Source organism: Meleagris gallopavo, chromosome 1 (genome assembly GCF_000146605.3).
Source record: "Meleagris gallopavo isolate NT-WF06-2002-E0010 breed Aviagen turkey brand Nicholas breeding stock chromosome 1, Turkey_5.1, whole genome shotgun sequence".
In the NCBI taxonomy this organism is placed as follows: Eukaryota; Metazoa; Chordata; class Aves; order Galliformes; family Phasianidae; genus Meleagris; species Meleagris gallopavo.
Window position 1 is genome coordinate 4305382 of NC_015011.2, and position 20816 is coordinate 4326197.

General features: G+C 40.7%; 1 protein-coding gene across 1 annotated transcript in view; it reads left to right on the forward strand.

Annotated features, from left to right (window-relative positions):
* TAF3 (TATA-box binding protein associated factor 3) overlaps positions 1-20816 on the forward strand; it is a 112523-nt gene that overhangs the window by 62857 nt on the left and 28850 nt on the right.

Consider the following 20816-nt stretch of genomic DNA (forward strand, 5'->3'; position numbering starts at 1 on the left):
GGGATTTGCCTGATCTCAACCCTGCAGTGCTGTGATTTTGCTTGGTATTTACATCAAGGCACCTTGTTTAGTCCTTCGTGTAGTTTTGTAGGTGCACATTATCTCGTATATGAGATTCTTTTCTGCTTTAATATGAATTTATTCACTCAAAATACTATTTTTAAACGGAATATTTCAGAGTCCAGAGAAGCATTTCAGATGAACAGTAACATTTTAATCAGCATCTGTCATGTGAAGAAGCTCACTGCTGAGACTCAGTACAAGCCACCTGTGTATACCCAGTCTGCCCAGTGTTCCCAGTTTAATGCTGACTGTGTCTTTACAACCCACCATGTGTGCATGGGAACCCCTGAGCAGACCTAGGAAAAGAAAACAACAGGACAAGATGCCTTTGCCAGCAGAAGTCTTTCAGCCTGCTCTGATTTGCCCAGATTCCCCAGGTGTGCAGGTATATAAGAGTGGCTTTTCTGTTCTCACAGGACATATACAGCACCATCAGTTGTGGCCATCTCCACTATTAAAGATGTATAATTCAGCTCAAAGTGCTTCCATTCTTTCCAGTATAGCAGGCATCCCTGTCACTGTCCCAGGATGATTTTACATGAAATTTGTTACATATTTAAAAGACAAACACATAAATGCATTTGATTTTGGCTGCATGCTAGCAGACTGGTCTTAAAAATGACCAGAGTTGTGCCCTATGTCAAAGCTTGCATGCACAGAATAGGAGGTTTAATACTGTAGAAAAGTCCCTGAACAGAAAATTGAGGCACTGAAGACACTATCCTCAGTTTTCTGCAGAAAGCAATTTTGTTCACTTTTGCTTGCTCTGCTTGATGAGGGGTGAGGCTGAAAGCTAAAAGCCCTGACTTGTTTCCAAAGGGAACTCTGCTTGTATTTGTGGAAATAGGGCTAATTAATTCACATGTGCACCTGGTAGAGCATAGCTTTGACAGCCATATAAATTCTCACTTTCATTATTTTGTCCTTCACTGAATTTACATAGATGAGTTCAGTGATACCATACCTAGTTTGAACCAAAAACAAACTCCAAAGCATCATTAAGAGAAGCTGCACGAGGAGCTTCTCTCTCTGCTCTGTCACCCGTGGGGCAGCAGCTTTGCAGTTGTTTCTGGTTTTGTTCTACTTTCCCATGATTTCAGCAGGAGTGAACAATATTGCTAAACTTTTTTTTTCTTTTTTTTTTAAGGCTGTGACAGGCCAGACCTGATAAATTTTAACATGATAGGGAAAGCTATAACCTGCTGAAAATGGGGGTTATAATTAAAATGTGTAGGCATCCTGAATTATAGCTGTTGTGAGTGTTCCAGCTATAGTAATAATTGAAGACCTTTTAACAATTTTATATGTTCTCTTCTAGCTTGGCCTTGAGCTTAGGCAGGACTTCAGTTTCAAGATAATTTTCTTGTCCTCAAAAGTTAAATTGCTTTCTTTAATATAAAGCATACAATAAGGAGTGCAATTGAAAAGCTGCATGCTCACTGAACCTGCTTTTTCAGCATGAGACTCCGCTGTTAGGAGCAGATCCAGAGGAACAAATACTCTTTTATTATTAGATGATAAATCCCTGATGCTGTATCGCTGCTTCGGCTTTCAACCTTATTGAGCTTTCAAGAGAAATGCCTTTGTTTATACCATTAACTTCCCAGTAGCATCCAAATATCTGTCACTGTACCATGGACTTGAATTTTTATTTGGTAAATACAGCTGTATTGTTAATGGCATGTGCGATGCTGTACAACCAGGATCTGGCTTATATCCTGATGAAAAGCTATAGAAGCAGATGTGGGTTTTGCTGTTTTTATTGCAGAATTTTGTTTGCAAGGTGCAGCTTCTAATAAGTTTTAATTGAAGGAGCTGGTGAGTTAAGGTGGGTGCCTAAGAAATAGAAAATATTATTTCTGCTGAAAGTTACTGAGACTATTATTTCTAGATTAAGTGCTTTTAAAAATATGGCCCTGAGTGCAAAAAGACAAGTGGAAACAGTGCTTTAAAAAGTATTATTTACATCAAAATATCTGAACAAGTAATATGTTTGTATCTGAGTGTGTTCCATGCAGAAAGTCTGTCGGAATGGAAAAGTAATCTGCACTTCTGAATGTGTGCACGTCTGTTTGGCAAATTACGTTGGTTTGATTCTTAGCTTCACAGTTCTCACGTGGCTTCAGCTGGGGAAACTGAGGCACGGCTCAGAATTCATTTGCCAGGAAAATTAGTTGAGAGGCAAAGGAAAGGTAAAAATGTAAATTCAGTGGCTGCCTGATCCGTGGTTGTGGTGCTGAGCTGCCTGTCAAATTTGGTTCCCAACCACCTGCTTTGAGATGGTTGGCGTGTTGGTTAGCAGGAGCTTTGCTTTCTATGTGACACTGGGATATTATGCTAACAGATGTTTTTATAATACTGATGTGCTAGCCCACAATACTTGTTTAATATCTGTTGAGATCCTGACTGTAACCAACTAGCAAAACTTTTCTTCTGATGGGAGCTTTCTGGCTACATTTAGCACGTAGTCAGGACTCAGTGTGCTACATTGCCAAGAAATGTCATTAAAAGGTTTTATAAGCTGTCAGGCTTTAGGCAGTGTTTTCTGCTGCGGAGTATCAAATTGGTGGTGTACCGTAATTTGGTTTTTAAGTTTGTCTGTTGAATGAGTACCAATTTGTATAGATAATATATTGTGTGTTAAAGTGAGTGCTCTGCTTTTGTACCTTCCCTTCCATTAAGAAGATGAGACCTCGGATAACTACGAGTTTCAGATAATGTGGAATCAAATACGTTAGCGAGTCGTACTGTAACGAATCAGCACAATGACTATTTTATGTTTGAAGTGGAGATCATGTTTTGCGTGCCTGTAAATGCCTTGTTGGAAAAATCAATTCTGAGCATCCCCTTTCTCCGTGTTTTTATTCCTTTCGCCTTGACTGTATTTTGACACTGAAAGTTTCAGTCTGCTCACATGCTGGGTTTAACTCTTGACTTTTTTCAAACCCACTCCAGATTTACATCGGGGTTGCTGAGACCAGCGTGTGCTTTCCCAGGACGTGTGATGTTAACCAGTGCTTAATTACTATGTTTGACTGGCAAAGCAACATAAGAAAAGCATGCTCAGATGACGTCTGAAAAAACGAATTGTCTCCTCAAGCCTCAAACTCCTAATATTTTTGGATGCCTCTGGTTTTTTTGGCAGAGCCACACAGCAATGCTGAAGCATCCCACACAATAGGATTGACGCCGTGCTCAGCTGGGGCAGGCACACACATAAGGGCTTGAACCTCAAGGCACTTGGGAAAATTATCAGTAATTCCCATTTGATAGAGGGATGCTAGTGAGACAGAAGCTGGATCTTGTCAAGCACCGTTGAGCTGCTCATCGGCAGAGTGTGCTCTTCAGATCGACTTGAAATAGGAAAACTGATGAGAAAAGGAGATACAGGAGGGCTTTTCCAGACCACAGAATTGGGGAAAGAGGTTTTATAGAGAGATGTAACGCGTTCCTTGGTCTGATTTATTAATATTTTCTCACTAAGGAGACAGTCGGCTCTATTCCACTTTTAAGATAGTCTTTGCCCTGGGTGCAGTAAGCTTTTGCATTTTATGAAGGGATGTATTGGTAGCCTTGTGAAAATGTGACTGTGACCTATTTAGATGGGTTAGAGTAGGGTGCAAATCTCTGCACTGGGAAAAAGTATCATTTTCCAGCTGGGCAGAAAATCGCATTTCTTCTGTAATAGAACACAAGAGCTCATTGAACACCGGAGTGGGGTGGCTGAGCCGCCGGGGGAATGAATTCTCTGCTTAAATATTCCATCAGATAGCAGAAATCCTGGGAGTCCAAGGAGCAAAATTATTGGCTTCAGTAGAAGACCAAAAAGTTCTGCTTTGTCACAATCCAGACTGCTTGGCTGCAGTGGAAGATTGGGTTTGTTTTGTGAAATTGCATGATGCTTTATGTGTATATTCTCTGGGTTAGTTGTCCAGTCCTGAAAATAAAAAGGTATTAGACGTGAACATAGCCCTGTGCTGGCGAGGGGATGACATTTAGAGATTCATGCATAGTTCAGGAAGTCTGTCTTAGAAACTGTGTTTTTTGGAACAGAGGCATCTGTTTCTTAGAAAATCAACTATTTGACCACTCAGAGCTGGGTTGGGGAGCTAAATCATTAGTGGTGGCACAGTACAATATTTGTGTCAATACTTTTGCAGCCAGGATCAGAACCACTTTGCAGGGGGGTGTAATATCTCTTCTTAGACCTGACGTTGTGGTTATTGAAGGGTCCTGTGCACTTTTGTGCATCCAAAACTATGTTGGGTTTTTCCATGTGTTCTTACTAGTCTGAAAGGAGATTGCTTCTCCTTAGGCAAACATTTTTCTTCAATGAAATACTTCCAGATGATGGATATTTGAAGAGTAATTTAAGATTTCAATAAGCTTTGTAAAGTCACAGCGTATGAAAAATAGGAACATGCAAAAGTTTGTGAATTTGGGCAATGCCACATCATTGGGTTCGTGTGGGGGCTTTTAAGTGCATCAGTTATTAAACTGCATTGTGCAGAATGGGCAAATCTTATCTTGGCCTCACGCTAGCATCACAGCAGCAAACTTGTTGAATTCCCCTAAGTTATGGAAATACCCGGTGTAGAACCTAAACTCCGTATTACAAGTTTTGACGCAGCTCCCTTTCAACCAATGGGGAACATATATTATTTTCTATCCCTCAAAGCCGCTTTTCTGTAGAGATAACACGGGCAAGGATAGCTTCGAAGGTACGCGCTCACTCAGCGGAGGAACATTTCTGTATTACTCGCAGAGATAAGGCCGTATTAAGAACTTCCTTGGAGTTCTTACCAAAAATCAATTCTATCTTTTATAGTTCTCCAGAGATAATTCGTCACTCTCTCCATCCTAATCCTCAGTGGGGGGGACAGGGAAAGGAAGGATGTGGTAGACAAGTGGATGTTACAGTCTCGGAGTCCTTTTGATGTTAATTTTGAAGTTGAAAGCAATACCTTTTCTGAGTGGTGAGTCAAGCACAAGTTGATAGGCGTTCCTACCTGAGTCACCAGAGTTGTCTGTGCTAATTCTTTGCAGTTTGTAGACGAAGAGCCTGTAAAAATACATGGCTGTGGCATAAGCCTTTCATTATCTAAAGGGAGCCTACAAACAGGAGGGGAATCAACTCTTGGAAAGGGTGGATAACACCAGGACAAGGAGAAATGGTTTGAAGTTGAGGGAGGGAAGATTTAGGTTGGATGTCAGGGGGAAGTTCTTTACTATGAGAGTGGTGAGGTGCTGGAACAGACTGCCCAGAGAGGTTGTGGATGCCCCGTCCATCCCCGGAGGTGTTTAAGGCCAGATTGGATGGGGCCCTGGGCAGCCTGGTCTAGTATTGAATGTGGAGGTTGGTGGCCCTGCACGTGGCAGGGGGGTTGGAGATTCTTGGTCCTTGAGGTCCCTTCCAACCTGGGCCATTCTGTGGTGAACAGGTTATCCTGAAGTGTTGGGGTTTGGTAATGGAAAATATCCAAAGCAGTGGATCGGCAAAAATATCATTCCTGAGCAAGAATGAATTTAGACTTTTATTCTGAGTTGGGTATCTTTTGTCTCTAAATACATGCAATTCTTGAGCAGCCATAAAGCTTATTAATCATATTACTTATGATAAATGATATTTTTTGCTATTGTGTCATTCAGCTTGTCTGCTGTATGTCAAAGACAATATCCTCTTGCATTTGCTTAGCATATCAAAAATGGAAATAATGTATTTACAGTTCTTCAAGTGGCCAGAATATATTGTTCCCTGTTTTTCCTTCTCCCAGTTCCTAATACTTTCCAAGATAAGTGACTTTTTTTTTTCTTTTCTAATTTGCAGAAGGTATATCAGCAAGTCCTGGCAACACCTTTCTCTCTTAGGTGGTTAAGAAGGTGTCCCCTTGTTCTTGCTCACAAACTTTCTATTTCTTTCTCCCTATAAGGCACATAGATTTTAGAGACAGCTTTCTGTGCAGACAGCTGAGTAAATCTTAGATTTTTTTTTTTGTGGGAAGCCTCAATAGCCAGAGAACTGTGTATTTATCCCATGGTAACAGATGTGAGTTAGAGACCCATGAAGAATTTATGGCAAAGGGAAACAAGTTGTTATTGTTGTAAAATTCCTAGTGCTTTATTTTTGTTGTTACTTCATCCCGCAGTTCTGGAGGTCATTTTAATGAACTTAATGAGTTCCTGGGTGTACACAAATTACACCACTGCTTTGTGTTTGTTTCTCTAAGCCAGAAATGGTGGAGGCAGAGGGGGAATATTCAGAAACAGAATGAGAATCTGATGTCTGCTAGGGTCTTATCTAGCCCTTGAAACAAATTCAAATATATGTGGATCTGAAATTCTGCATTAAAAGGTCTGCAGGTCCCTCCAAAAAGAAGTGTTGGCAGGTCTTTTTGATTTGTCTCAGTGATATTTCATCTCTGACAGAGATGCTCAGCCATTATTTGAGGTTCTTGTCCTGCTGTCTTTCTGTCTGTCAGCTCAGAGCATGGCAGCTCTTGATGGGGAGGGAGAGAAGGAGGAACTTTCCTTCTCTCACCTTATTATGAAATAATACAGATTAAAGAAGGGGAAAAAAAATTAAAGACAAACAGAGAAGTGATCTCTGCTGAATCAAAGATACCATTAAGGAAAAATAAAGAAATCTCCAGCCTCACCTGAACAGAAGGATGCTCTGTCTCACTGTGAAGTAAGAGCTCTGAATAAATCTAACTTTTCTTCATGTCCAACAGAAGGCTGAATGCACATGTCTATATTTGCCCTTGAGAAAAGATGAAGGATGTATCATCTTACCTGAAAGTGAGGAGACTCCTGTGCACAGGAAAGGGTTGCCCAGAGAGGTGATGGATTCCCCATCCCTGGGGACATTCAAAGTCAGGCTGGGCCAAGCTCTGAGCACCTGATGTAGCTGAAGGCGTCCCTGTTCATTGCAGGGAGTTGGACTAGGTGACCGTTAAGGGTCCTTTCCAACTCAACGATTCTATGACTCTGCCTAGATGAGTATTTGGGGAGGAAAGCCTGCAGGATGCGCACTATGTAGTGGAATAACTCTGCAGGTGTACATCCTGTGTTGTAATCGCCAACTCAGCAAGCAGTTCTCATTCACTCTCTGACTTGTTCCTCACTGTCTTGGACCATGTGTCCACACCCCCATCTGTCCCATATTCCTGCTTAAGCTTTGCTTTATCATTTCTCCCTCTCTTCACTACTTCTTACAGACCAACGCCTCATCAGCTTTCTGCATTTTTTGTCCTTTGCACAAGGCTTCAGTTTTGTCTTTCTCTAGCCACCATTTTCCTTCTACAGTTCAAGAAAATAGAACAAATGACACAAAAAGCAAACGTGTTCTTGCCTTTTCCAGTTTTTATTTTTCTGCTAAATGTGAGCAACAGAGCAAGCTTAGGATGTGGGAGAGGAGAAGGGGAGGAATTGTAATGTTTTACAGGTTTTGGAAGTTGCAGGCAAGGAAAACCGAACAAAAGGAAGCAAATACAAAGACGAAAGAAAACTTGAGTATTAGAAGAAAAATAAATAAATAAATAAATAAAATGGGAAAGAAAATCTTCATTGCTTTTCATAATTTATTCATGGACAGTGTGGGTGACTGCAGTAATTTACAACTGTAAGTCAGGTCCCTGCCCCACAGATTTACAATTTGAACTGGGAGGTGAGAGAAATCAATACACAGAACCTCCCTCATTTCAATTTATTTTTTCTGTAACGCATCCCAGAGCATATTTCATTTTGGGGAGAGGAGGTAATGACAGATTGTTGTTGCTAATAGGATTTGGGTCAAACTACTGCTTACTGTTTGGCACCTAACTAGATTAATAGGGTGGGCGTTCTTCAAAATTACATGCCACTGCAGGAGGATAATCCCCTCCCCACCAAATTTCAAGTCCTGTTCATCAGCAAAGGAGTTGGCTGAGCATACTCTGCGACAATTTATCCATTAAAACCCAAGCTTTCCCACTAGTTCCTTTAATCCTACCTCGGAAGGAGCTGCCTCGCCACGGCTGAGCACACCTCGTTCTGCCTGAATCCTGAGACTACCTTGGTAAACACTTTTGCTGTCTCCCAAAACTCATAGAATCATAGAACATCCCATGTTGGAAGGGACCCACAAGAATCATCAAGTCCAACTTCTGGCTTGTAAATTGCACAGCTGAAGGTGGTTGAAATTGGAGTTTTTGAACAGTATGAGAGCTTTGTCTGCATTAGTCAAGAACTGGGAGATACTTAAGCAACTTAGGTTGAAAGTCACCAGAATACCACAGTGGATGTTCACAGGTTATTTCTATCTTAGAATTGCAGTGAAGCTATGTCTAGAAAATAACCTGTACAAGGCACTGCATGAGATCTAGTGCAGGTAGATCTTTGATGGGCTTTTGAAAACAGTGGCTGTAGATTTTGTTTGATGACAGTGGCTTTAGAGCATGGGTTAAAAAAGCATGGCAAGATGGTCAAATAAATAGTTGTGGATTTATTTCCCACCAGTTGTAAATGCTGTTGCAGTGAATGACAACTAAGGGAAGTTTTGTATCTTGAGATGAAGAAGTTGTCTTCAGCTTGTATCTTCTTTACTCCTTATAGAGCATCTTCTGGCTCCCCTGAGCATCTTGGTTCCCTCTCAGCCCGGAGGCACCAGGGAGGGTGCAGGCCTTCAGTCCACGAGACAGGAAGACTACATGGGAATCTGACAACTCTAAAATGAGGGATTTCTTTTTTAATATCTGAGTGGAAAGTTAATGTTACGTAAAACTGCCTACTGAAACCAATTCCTTTACTGAATTTGTTTTCATAAGATTTTTTCATTTCTCCCATGTGTCCAAGAAAAATATTAGTTAGCTAAAAGACATTAATTCAGTTAAAATAGGATATCAAGCCCATCTGAGTCTAGTGCTGATGTGTGTGCGTTTCTTGTTTAAACTGAGCCTACTGGTTGGTGTCTCTTTGTTTCTCTGCTATCCTTGCTTTCCTGTATAGAGGACGCTTATCTTGTAAACTGCTAGAAACCTAATTGCCATGTACCACTTTTTAAATAATTTAGATGGAAAAGCAATATCCTGCAGAATTTCTGTATAGCATATGCATGCAACCCAACTTGTGCAGAAACTTGATCAAAATAGATCCTTAACTTCTAGTTAAGGCTAATTAGGGTTTTAAAAAAGCAGAGTTCAATACAAACCACTTCCCTTTTTCCTTAGCAATCAGAACATCATTTTGTTTTGTTAGAGGACACAAGTTGCATCCCTTAGATATGCAGCTCGGGCAAGCTTTACAAAACAATTAGTACATCTTTCACATGGCCTAAACTTGATTGAATAATTACTCAAATAATGGTCAGTAATGGAATACATAGGGTTATCTCTTGGCTAATCCTCAGGTAATGGAGTTGGTGTATCTCTGATTTTTCTCTTAGCAGTTCCCAGCGAACAGAAGACTGAGACAAAAGTGATTATGGGAAGTAGAGGGAGTCACTGGAGGCCAGCAAGGAAAAATAGGCCTTATCTTATGCAATTAATCAAGAAAACTCCTATTGTGGGACAATTATTCAAAGTTGATTCTAAAATAGCTTTAGAGCTTGAGGTCCTGTTTTTTCGTGTGAGTGTTTTGGTTTTGTTTTGTTTAAGAATTTTGCCAAGGTTATTCAGAGCACTGGGGCAGACCTTGCCTCAAAATGAAGGCTGCCGCATATTCAGAGTGGGTTGAGCATAAAGTGCAGCCTTACTGTTGGCTTTTGGTCGATGTCAGAACGTGACTGTAGATAAATATTTCTGAAATTAGACAATATTTTGAAGCTCACCGCATGTTTCAGACATCCAGGAACACACTGTTACTTGGCATTCACTGTGACACCAGGAGCCATCTCACCTTCATGCAGCCATCACCCCAGCTCTCCTCCTGGCTCTGATATCTCTGAATGGCTCTTCAGTCCTTTTGCTCTGGTTTCTGCACTGCTTTTTGCTTAGCTCAGATGGTTTGCAGCAACTGCAGAACTGCTGGATTGTTTTGTGGTTGCAACGATGGCTTTGCAAAAAGCTTTTGCCTTTCATGTTGTCCCCCAAAAAGCTCTCGTTCTGGATGAGCACCCAGCAGCCTGCTTTGCTCAGTGCTAAGCCTCTGAGCTCCCTTGTGAGTAAGATTTATTTGAAGATGTTGCCGTGATCCATGAGGTCCTGCAGAAAGAAGCAATAGATTTTAGCAGCTGTCCCTGAAAAATTATAAGGTCACCGTAAAAAGCGGAGGTTTTAAATTGGCTGTGGTTTAAATTTTCCTCCAGCCTCCTGCACTGGTTTCTGTGCTGGAGGGGGAAGCTGCCTGCAGAATTATTACTCAGCATGCTCACCCCATGCTCTCCCAGCACTTTTTTCTTTTCCAGCAATGCTGACAGCAGCATTTTGAACCTAATCTCAGCATAGGGCTGAGCGGTCCCATTCCAAATGGCTGCTGAGTGCCACTGAGAAGTGCTGCCATATAGCTGTATAGGTGATCACGCTGCCTGATGAGTTTTCTCCCTTCTGATGGGCACCTTTTGCAGGGCAGGTTACAGAGGAAGGCAGACACATAACACGTGTTCCCATACAGAATAAAGCAGATAGGCTGAGAGACAAAGAGAGTCACTAATGTGGGATTTGTAGCTGTAAGGAAAAACTCTTAAAGTAAACATTTTCCTCTCTTTAAGTCTTGAAAGTATCTGTTTCGGGGGTGAACCCTTCCCAGCAAATTTAATTTTGAGGCTTGTCAAGCTTTATTAAAGCCTTATCATCAGTGATTTCCTTCTCTGCTAGATCAAGAAGATTGAGTTTGTTATGGGATTCATATTGTATCTCAGAATTCTTCCCAGCAAGTGTGGGGTTTTGTACTGAGGCACATCCTACCAGCACAGAGCACTGAGGTCCCGGGCTGTGTGCTGTCAGCACAAACTTGTGAGTTTTTGAATGCTGTTCAGACAAAGACATAGCTGGAACTGTGTGTGTATTTCTGAGTAACCAATTGCCTGAATAAACATATTGCTGTGGATGACAACAGTTTTCCTAATTGCTGCTGGTGTCCTTAAAGAAGTTATCTGATCTGCCCAATTCCTAGCAGCTGGAATATTTGGTAAACACATCTGTGTATGGTGTATGTACTTATTTTTTTTCTTTGTTACTTTGCAAATATAATAACTCTGTTACCCTTAATGGGAACTTCCAGTCAAAATCAGGGTAAGTTTTTCTGAAAGTTCCGATGATGTATGTTCAGCTGTACCCTGATGGATAAATGCTGCTGATCAGGGTTTTGCCAAACAGTGCAGATGGATTTCTTCCCATTTATTCTAGAGCACAGCATCTGATTGATGTTTTTATTTAACTCAATTTGTATTTTGAAAGTAGACTTCTCCCTCGCCCCATCTTTCTCAGCTTTATACAATATTTCTCAGTTAGCTTGGGAAATACGCCCCTTCTTATCCAATGGAGACAATCTAATGTAAGGAAGTGTCTCTGAAAAAATAGTCTGTATTCTTTCTTCCCAGTGCCCAGAAGTAACTGAAGCACCTTGAAAAACACAGATATAGTTCTTGCCTTGAGCAGCTTATCATTTAGTTTTGAGCGTGCCCTTGCAATTGCAAGTAATGCACAATAGAAAGAGGAGTAGAAAGACAATTAGTGGCCAAATGAGTTGTTGAGCAAAGTTATCTGAAGGTGATGCAAACACTGCTCACCTTTTAACAATAAAGTAAAAGTAAAGTTTCTTTTTGTGCTTCATAGCAAGTGTGCTGGTGGTCTTTGATTTGCGTTGAGCCAAAGCTTCCTTCTGGTCATGCATTTTTTGCAGAATCAGAAGCATTAAGGTTGGAAAAGATCATTAAGATCAACTAGGTCGGCCATCAACCCATCCCCACCGTGCCCACTAACCATCCCTCAGTCCCTCAGTGCTCCCTTTTAGTTGGGACTTCTTTCCTGTGCTGATGAACGTTGCCACCATCCCTTCCCTCCAGTTCTTTGGCCCTGTTGCAAAATAAGTTACGAAATAACCACAGTATTTCTTACATCTGTATCCAAGTACGTATAGATGTGTGTGTAGGCTGCAAATCTTTGTAGGGCTCAAGCAAATTCAGCAAGGCAAGGTAAAAGATATTAGGATGGGTGAAGTACATTTGGGCCCAATGTAATAAACATTGACAGTGTTCCTTTGCTTGTAGGTAGAAATAGGTGCTTCCTCAAGTATTTTCTAACATCTAGGGATTTCTTTAGTGCAGGAATTTATTAAAGGTAGAGCAGTATATTTTCTTATGCAGGACAGTAATGTAAAAAAGGAAAAGCACTGTAAAATTCTTCAAAATGTTTATATATAGGTTTAGTGTATTTGTTTCTAGTAACATCTGTAATACTTCAGAAGCTGGTTTGGAAAGCTCAGCCAGGATAAGATATGTGGGTGCACAGTGAAAAGACTGACTGTCTGCTTCCCTTTTGTCAAGAAAAATCCATATAAACCCCTCCCATTACACTTGAGAGTTGTTAGATACCGATAATTCTACGTGGATTTGGGGTCTTTAGATCACAAATTAGATCTTTGCAAAAAGGAATGGTGCAGAATCTCGGTTCTAACAGAAATCTTGTCCAGAAATACTTACGGGAAGATTATTAAAATACTATAGGTATTGACATTGGCCACAAAGATCTACTTGTGTATATTTCTTTAAAGGAGGGGAAAAACCCCTTAATACTCTGTATTACCATAGCTAGTCCCCATTATACTATTGTAATCATAGCTGAAGCAAGAACGGTGATTAACGATGGCAATTTATTGTATCTGACGAGGGGAGAAAATAGGAGATGTTGTCGTTATCATAAATCATATCATAAATAACCAAAGAGAAGCACTCGGAAAGCTTGTGTGGTGTCAGCAGCAAGGCCTTTCAGGCACGTTAGCCCAGGATGTAGCCATAGAAACCCCAAAGTCATATTGTTATCTTAGTCTTGCTGCAGTTATGTGATACAACAGTATTAACATATAGATTAGGCCATTTATAATACTAGGTGTCATTTCAGGTTGGCTTGCTTATATAGCATTTTAGTTTTTTATTGTGCCGAATGTTAGGGAAACGCTGCATTTTTCCTGGTCAGTCTGTAGCCATTTATAACAGATCAGCTTCACACCTCTGTCAGTCTCACTAATGTACTGTGTTATTGATTGGTTGTACTGTATGAATTGTCATTGCCTAATTACCTTGTCTTTGCTAATAATTTCATTTTTTGGAAGTCAAATGTTCCTTTAAAGAGAAAATCTCTCAATGCCTGCATTCATATACCTGGGCAAGTTCCCCACTCTGTTGAGGACTGGACATCCCAGAGGGAGTGCAAAGGATGATAAAAAGCATGCAGGTTGGTCCAAATCCTGTTGTGGAGGTTCCCTGTCTCCAGCTGTACATTTGGATCAGGTGGTGGAGGTGCTCACATCACACTGTTTTGCAGATGTCAGGGGAGAGACTTCATTGCAGGTGATGGACAGCAACACCGTGGTGACTAAACACAACAAAATAAAGCCTGCCCTGCGGCATGGAGGGAGCTGCCTGGTTCTCACGCATGGTCTTGCTCGATCACTTGCTAAAGATGCTTCTGTGGTTGTTTTTGCTTTACATCCAAAGTCTTCAGCTCCAGATACATTAGCATAACGCTGCTATTTGTATATGTATTTGTAATCTGCAGAAACTGTTGATTTGCTATGAAGAAGTCAGAGAGAAAGTAAAGTCTCCCTTTTTTAATTCATACGGAATTTTGCTTGCTGTGTGCAGCACGAATGCAGGACTGATATTTTGTCAGGTCTGAGAGATTGTGAGTGCAGCTGATAACAATCTGCCAACTGTGTTTTTCTGTCTTCAGCAGGAAGTTGGGTGTGTCATTTCAAGAATCATGGGTAGTTAGGCTTGATAAACATTGCATATTCTAAAAACTATTATAATGAGGACTGCCGCTTGTAAGTATTTAAAGCTGTTTTTCTCATGGCATCCAGTATCCTAAAGCAGCACTGGGAGCTAAAGCAGCACATTATGCCATACCTTAAGCCAAGATCTGATGCCCGAGGAGGGATGCTCTGCACCTCTGTCCTCTTATTTCCCACATCCTTAGGTTTGTGTGAGCCTGAGACAGACTTTTTGCTTTGCCAGCTGAACGGAAAAAAAGAACAACAATATTATCTCTCTAATCCCCCCCCCCCACACGCATACACACACCAGATGTATTTCCTTCAGAGTCAGCCAGCTAAGTCAGTTCACTGTGGAGAAAGGTGATGATAGAAGAAGGGAGGTGCAGGACTTCTCTCTGCACTCCACTAGCCCAAAAGGTTATGTAGTAGCATCATAGATCAGATTGATGGTTAGAATTCAAGCTAACAGGTGATCTTTCTTATTTTAGCCTTATTTTAACCTTATTTTACTTCCACTTCTTTCCTGCATTAGTGTTTAAACCAGGACAAAAAAAAGAATGGGATTGTATTTCTTTAAAGCAATGCTGTGATGTAGAAGTTAGTAGTTGTGATTTGGTTCTGGTGAACTGTGAATTTTTTATCCTCCTCTTGGCATCAAAACATGCATCTCTCTGTTGATTTCATACCAAGAGACGCCTTACCAGGAACGCGAAGCAGTTGTTCAAGAAAGTGGAGAGGTAACTGCTTTGTAACTAAACAGGTCTGGAAATTTCTGAATCCTCAACCAGACCAGTGCCATCATCTGTATTTTAAAATTTCATCATGGAGGGGAGTTTTCATCTTTTCTAGCTTCTTGGCAGGTTAAGGACTACTTCTGGAGTGACTGGTAAAAGTATATATCAGCTCTGTCAGTCCTGCTCAGTCCAGGTTGGTACAGATTGTAAAAGGCACCGCCCATTCATTCAGGCCAAAATTCTCAAGTATTACCAATGCGTATGGGTGTTTAACTTAAAGCACCTTTCACATCCTCTTCACAGTGTTTTAGCTATGCATACAGAATCACTAACCGATCCAAAAACTCTTATTTTCTTTTAAACATATTTGTGCTTTCTCCATTTTAGAAAATACTGAGAGTGCACTGGAGTGAACTCAGTGGCAGTGGTCAAGTCAGAGACACGTGGAAAATGAGCTCCTGTGATGGTTCAGTATTACCAGCATTCTTCTTCAAAGAGTGCTGTTTGGAAAATGTGTTTGGTATTAGGTTGGTTGATCTCATTTAGTCGGTGGTTGGTGCATCTGTTCGGTAAACAAGTCACATCAGTGATGAGTTGTCGTAGCACAGTGGAGAAATTATATGTATAAATCTGTCATTTTAAGCTCAGAATGTATCAAGGATTTCTTAGTGTGTTCATTTTGCATTAGGATATCAGGATATTGGCCTGTAGGATATCAGGATTGAATTTTCTTGCTTTTCCATCAATTTCCTTTATGGACTACAAGCACACTTTCTGTTTGTTTTGGGGAAAAGCCATTGTTATTACAAGTTAAAGAGATAAAACCTATTGTGGCATAAGAAAAAGGCCTTTCACTTTTAGCAGAAGTCAATAGCTGCTACTTATTAGAATATGATAAGTATATTAAGCTCTTGACTTAGTGACTTAAAATTTCCCAAAAGATATCTTTAGCTTAATCTTGTGCTTTGTCTAGACAATAGGAAAATGATTTTGGAAGTCTGCATGAAAATTGTTGGTATTTTTTCATTTTAAAGTTTCATACGTTGGAGTGGGAACAATCTCTTGCATTTGAGAAGCTGAGCTGGCTCGTATATAAAACCTTCAGCTTGATATCCGTGCTGTCTTGAGGAGCATGTGCTTGGAATGAAGGATGAGTTGAAGATTTCAATGCAGACGCTGCCACATTAGTTACTTTCCTGAGTCTGAATTTTCCTTAAAAACCCAGAGACTTTCAACTTTCATACTTAAGTATTTGATACCACACAGTGCAAAGGAACACAGAGACCTGTGTGTGAAAGAAATGCATGAGCTACTGATAGGTATAAAATAATGTCCTTTAGAAAGTGGAAGTTCAAGTTATATTAAAAAAAAAAAACAACAAACAAGTTATACAAGAGATATGTAAGATATATTAAGATTCATTTGTTGAAAATAAGCGTGTTTGAGTTGCATGGAAGTAACAGCTCAGAATCCTATCCTTGTGGGTTTGCTGTGACAGCTGACACTGATACTATAGGTATTATCAAATACAAAATCCAAAACCTTGCATTTCTTAATAAATATGGTTGGCTTCCACAGGAAGCCAGAGCTTTGTGCATTTAATTGATTTATTCTTATATCTCTGGGTCTTAGCTAGATGGTTTTATGCTATCACCACTCTGTAAAATAGGGAAATAGTAACTAGTTTCCAAATATAAGCTGAAACATTCCTTAAAAGCAATTCTAGCCAACAGACAGGGTAAGCTTTAGGTCAGGCTGTGGACTGAGCAGACATCTTCCAGGTCTGTGCCATGTTCTTTAGGACATCCTCTAGATGTGAGTGCTCATGCTGCTGTTTTCAAGATACCCAAAAAAATGCTAGTGTTGACCAAGTGAATGGCAATTCAGACTGGATATCAGAAAAGTGTTCTTCACCAAGAAGGTAGTTGTAGAATCATAGAATCACTAAGGTTAAAGAAGACCTCCAAGAACATCTAGTCCAACCGTCCACTTGCCACCAGTGTGGTCAGACACTGAACAGCCTCTCCAGAGGAGTGGTCATGGCACCAAGCTTGCCAGAGCTCAAGAAACATATGGACAAGGCTCTCAGACATGTTTGATTTTTGGCAGGTCCTGGATGGAGCCAGGAGTTGTTCTTGGTGATCCATCTGAGTCCCTTCCAACTTGGGATATTCTGTGAATTTAAATTTTACTTATATGTATACATGTCACAGTTTTCCTTGCTTAAAAGAATTCTTGTCCATAGGTGCTTTTCTCTTCAACTGGAATAATTTTGCATATATTTTTATCCTGCCTTTACTTTAATCTGACCTGTTGTTGAAATTGCAACAAGCCTCCTCTAACAGGGCAGCCAGAAGAGCACCATAGCATGGTATGGGTCGTTGCACTCCTTTGTGTAGTAAAGAGAATTTCTGTTCCTGTACCTCTGGCTCAGATGTAAGGACAAATAGACCCTAGAGCATCATGATCTTGGAACTTTATTACTGAAGTGTTGAGTATTGCTGTCTTGAAACTGAGCTGTGGCCAAATTAAGAAGGTATATATTCAATAAGCCTTTGGTTTTGGAGTCCCTGCTGTGCTATGGGAACATGGTGTACAAAGAAGGAAATGTGCTTCTGTAGTAATTTTTCGTTAGAAAGGTGCAGGAGTTTTGGTTTCTTGCCTAAACTGTTCAGCTTAAGAATTTTTCTAGCATTTGAAGTGGTGACAGATCCCTACAGCTTGCATTTTCATTCTAATGTTCTCTCTCCTGCAGTCCTGAGGAGGTATATATTTATCAAGTTCAGATTTTACTGCACCTCTGTGAGATGAAATTATCATCAGTTATCTAATTGGAAGACAGCAGAACACGGTGTGTCCAGCCCAAGATCATGGTGCAGACTTGCATCAAGAGAGGGCTGGAGTGTTTGCTCCTTAGCTTCAAAACTGTCCTTCACTGGAAGTGAAAGTCTTGCTCCAGTTTAACAACCAGTGTTACATGTCCTGCTCATTGCCTCTGATTTGCTCAAGAAAGAAAGGCTTTCTTAAAACACTGCGTTCATCAGCAGAGTGCTAACAGCTGTCAGCTTGTCACTTCTGGGTCCTTTGAACTCAGGCTCTGCGCATGGGGACGGCTGACATAATAAACAATTGCTCTGTGGAGCTTTAGTAATGTGAGCATTAATATTGATCCAGCACTGACTTCTCTAACAAAAATATATATATATATCTGTTATCTTGAGAAACCTCCCAAACAGCTCTCCTTTCATTACAGGAGAGTTATTAGGGCAGATGGCCGAGGTGATATCCATTTGACCTATAGATGCTAACTCAGGAGGAGTATCATTAATAAGGTGGTTGGAAATAGGGAGACATCACAGTAAAGAGAGTTCAAAAGCAATCTGGTGCACAAAGGATTGCCCATTGAAAAGTGCCTGGTAGCGAATGAGATGGGCAAAGGTAAAAAGGAGGCACACAGTCTTAAATGCTCATCACCAAGTCAAGCAGATTGCCTTTAAAGGCTGATGCTTTCCCACATTTGGTTTCTGCTCCAATGTAAATCCTTCTGAAGGAAAACAGGGCCCAAAAGCTCTTAAATGTAAGACAGAGATTTCACTTTCTCTAATTAAAAAAAAAAAAAAAGAAGAAGAATTAAAACAAAAAAGTGCTTTATTGTGTTCTGCCATGGGCACAGCTGCAATGGCTCAGGTTTGAAAGCTGCTGTCTGGCAGAAAACCAGTCCTTGCTGAGGATCAGACCATGGCCTTGTTCCAAGAGAAATTTGGGTTTCATTTGACCAAGATAGGATTCCAGATTGTCATCTGAGCATGTCTGAAAAGTGGTGAATGTGTGTCAGTAGTTAAGTGCTCGTGAGCTTCCTTAGTCCCTGGATTGTTCAGGACTGACCCAGACAATTTTTTCCAGATGTTTGGGCAAATCTAAGTCCGTATAAAAGGGATGGTAATGCTTCTGCTTCCTTGCTAAGTTGTCTTTGTGGCTTGCAGGAATGTGCATGAAAGCTGGAGCCAAGATACCCCAGTTTCTGGTCTCACCTCTACAAACTGCACTTTAACCTCTTCTGCCCTTCCCTGGCATCTCCACACAAGATCATAGAAACTTCTTGGGCCCGGTGCAAACTTTACTTGGCCTTCTATAAAAAAAATAAGCATCATTCTTTTTTGTTGCACGAAACTCCGGTTCCTGTTCTCCAAACCTCCTCTGAAACTGTTGTTTTGCCTTTGATCCAGCAGCTGCTCATTTTCAGCAACCCTGAGTAGGTAAAACATGAGAAGCACCTTGGGATGGGAAGGAGTTACACAAATATGAAATATTGCAGTGCCCTTTTGTGAACCGCAGTGTAACAGAGTGACTGCCGAAGCAGATACCAGGCAGAAATTTTTAGCAAAGATACTCTGATTTTTCTAGTAAATGTAATTTTTTTACTCTTAGTTGCAGTAATTTCTCGTCCACTTTATTGACTGTGATGTACAGCTGTTTATCCTTGTGGTTTTTGTATGAAAATATGTTTTCAGTCTGTATGTGCAAACCCTCTCTTCCCTGATGTCTGAATTTGGCTACACTTTTTGCCTTGTGGCCAGGACAAAAGACTTCTGTAAATCCCAGTTTTGATATATGCTGTTTGTTTTAAACTGTATCGCTCTTTAAAATTTAGAAGGAAAACAAACTCAGCAGCAAATTAGGCTGAAAGGGGTTGGGAGGGAATTGCTCGGTAGCAACCGGTGCTGGATGACATCTGATGAATGCTAATTCTTCATCCCCAAAACAATTTTGAGCAGATGAAGGGAGCTGATTTCTGCAACAGCTTAAACAGAGATTGAAATGACTTCCACGATCTGGCAGCAGATTTTTTTTCCCACATAGCAGGTGCAGGCTTGGCCCACAGTGATTTCTCAGTTATACTCTAACTTTGCTGTTTCAAAAATGTAATGTCAGTGCCCAGCCAGGCAAAACCTAACTCCCTAACATTTCTGTTTTTCACGGAAGGCTAAGACTTTATCCTCAGGCAAAGTCTCCTCTCTGGGCTGGCTGCTGTAAATCCTCTGGGCCCTGGCAAAAGCCAGAGTTGCTAGCTCATTTTACTTAATTTGTGATGCTGGCAAGATTTGTGCTGCAGCCCAGGGCTCTTGACTGAACTCTCCTAAATTAGAGCGTTGACATATTAAAGAAACCCCAGCATAGAAGACCTGAAAATAAATGCCTCAAAAATAGATATTTCAGAAAGATGCTGTTCTACAAAGCTTTAAACAGGGTTAGTGTTTGCTTCTTTAGAACCTTCTGCTCGTTAAGAAGTTGGGTTTTATCTGCTGTCTTGATAAATGTTTTTTATCACGTGTTTCATTTGAGAACCTTGGGGCACTTGATATCTTTCTGCTGGACAGAATTTACCCATTTTTGCAGGTGGGTTAACACGGCCACAGGGTGAGGTGAGTTGAGGTTGTCTGCATAGGAATGTAACCAGCATGGATGTAATGACGTAATTACAAGCAATGTAAATGTGTCAGTTTAACTCCCGTGCGGACGTTCTTATTCCAGACCTAGAATCCTTTTTCCTGCTTAAATAATTCCATTTTAAAAGTGAGGAAGTGTAGCCAAGAGGATAAAGTGCTTGGCTGTGGTTCAGGAGATCAGAGGTTCTCATTCTCAAACTTGCCATGGATTTTCTGGGAGATATTGAGTGAATTTTCTCCCTTCTCTGCACTCTAATGTGACACATGTGAGACTGAAGATGGTGGTATATGTAGGAAAAAATGAGTAATTGCAATTTAAAAACAAAATAATTTATCGAAAGCAGAGCAACCGTACGTGCGATGTCCATGCTGGCTTTAAATAGTGCCTGATGTTCATAACTGTTCATGTTTCAGGATTTGTTTTTTTTTCGAAAGGTAGCTTTTTTGGTCCCATAGCCTGAGTGCCCACTTGCAACTCAAGTATTAGGTGTATTCCTCTGGCAGTATATCTTTCATTTTGCTTTCTGTAAACCAGGAATTCAGCTTATGTTCTCCAGAATTGCTCCATGATGCAAAAAAACACCAGTAAGCAGGGTGATGGGGTGCTCCCGTGTGATCATAACAGCTAATGTCCACATACAGCAAGCTCTTAAGATGAATCAGA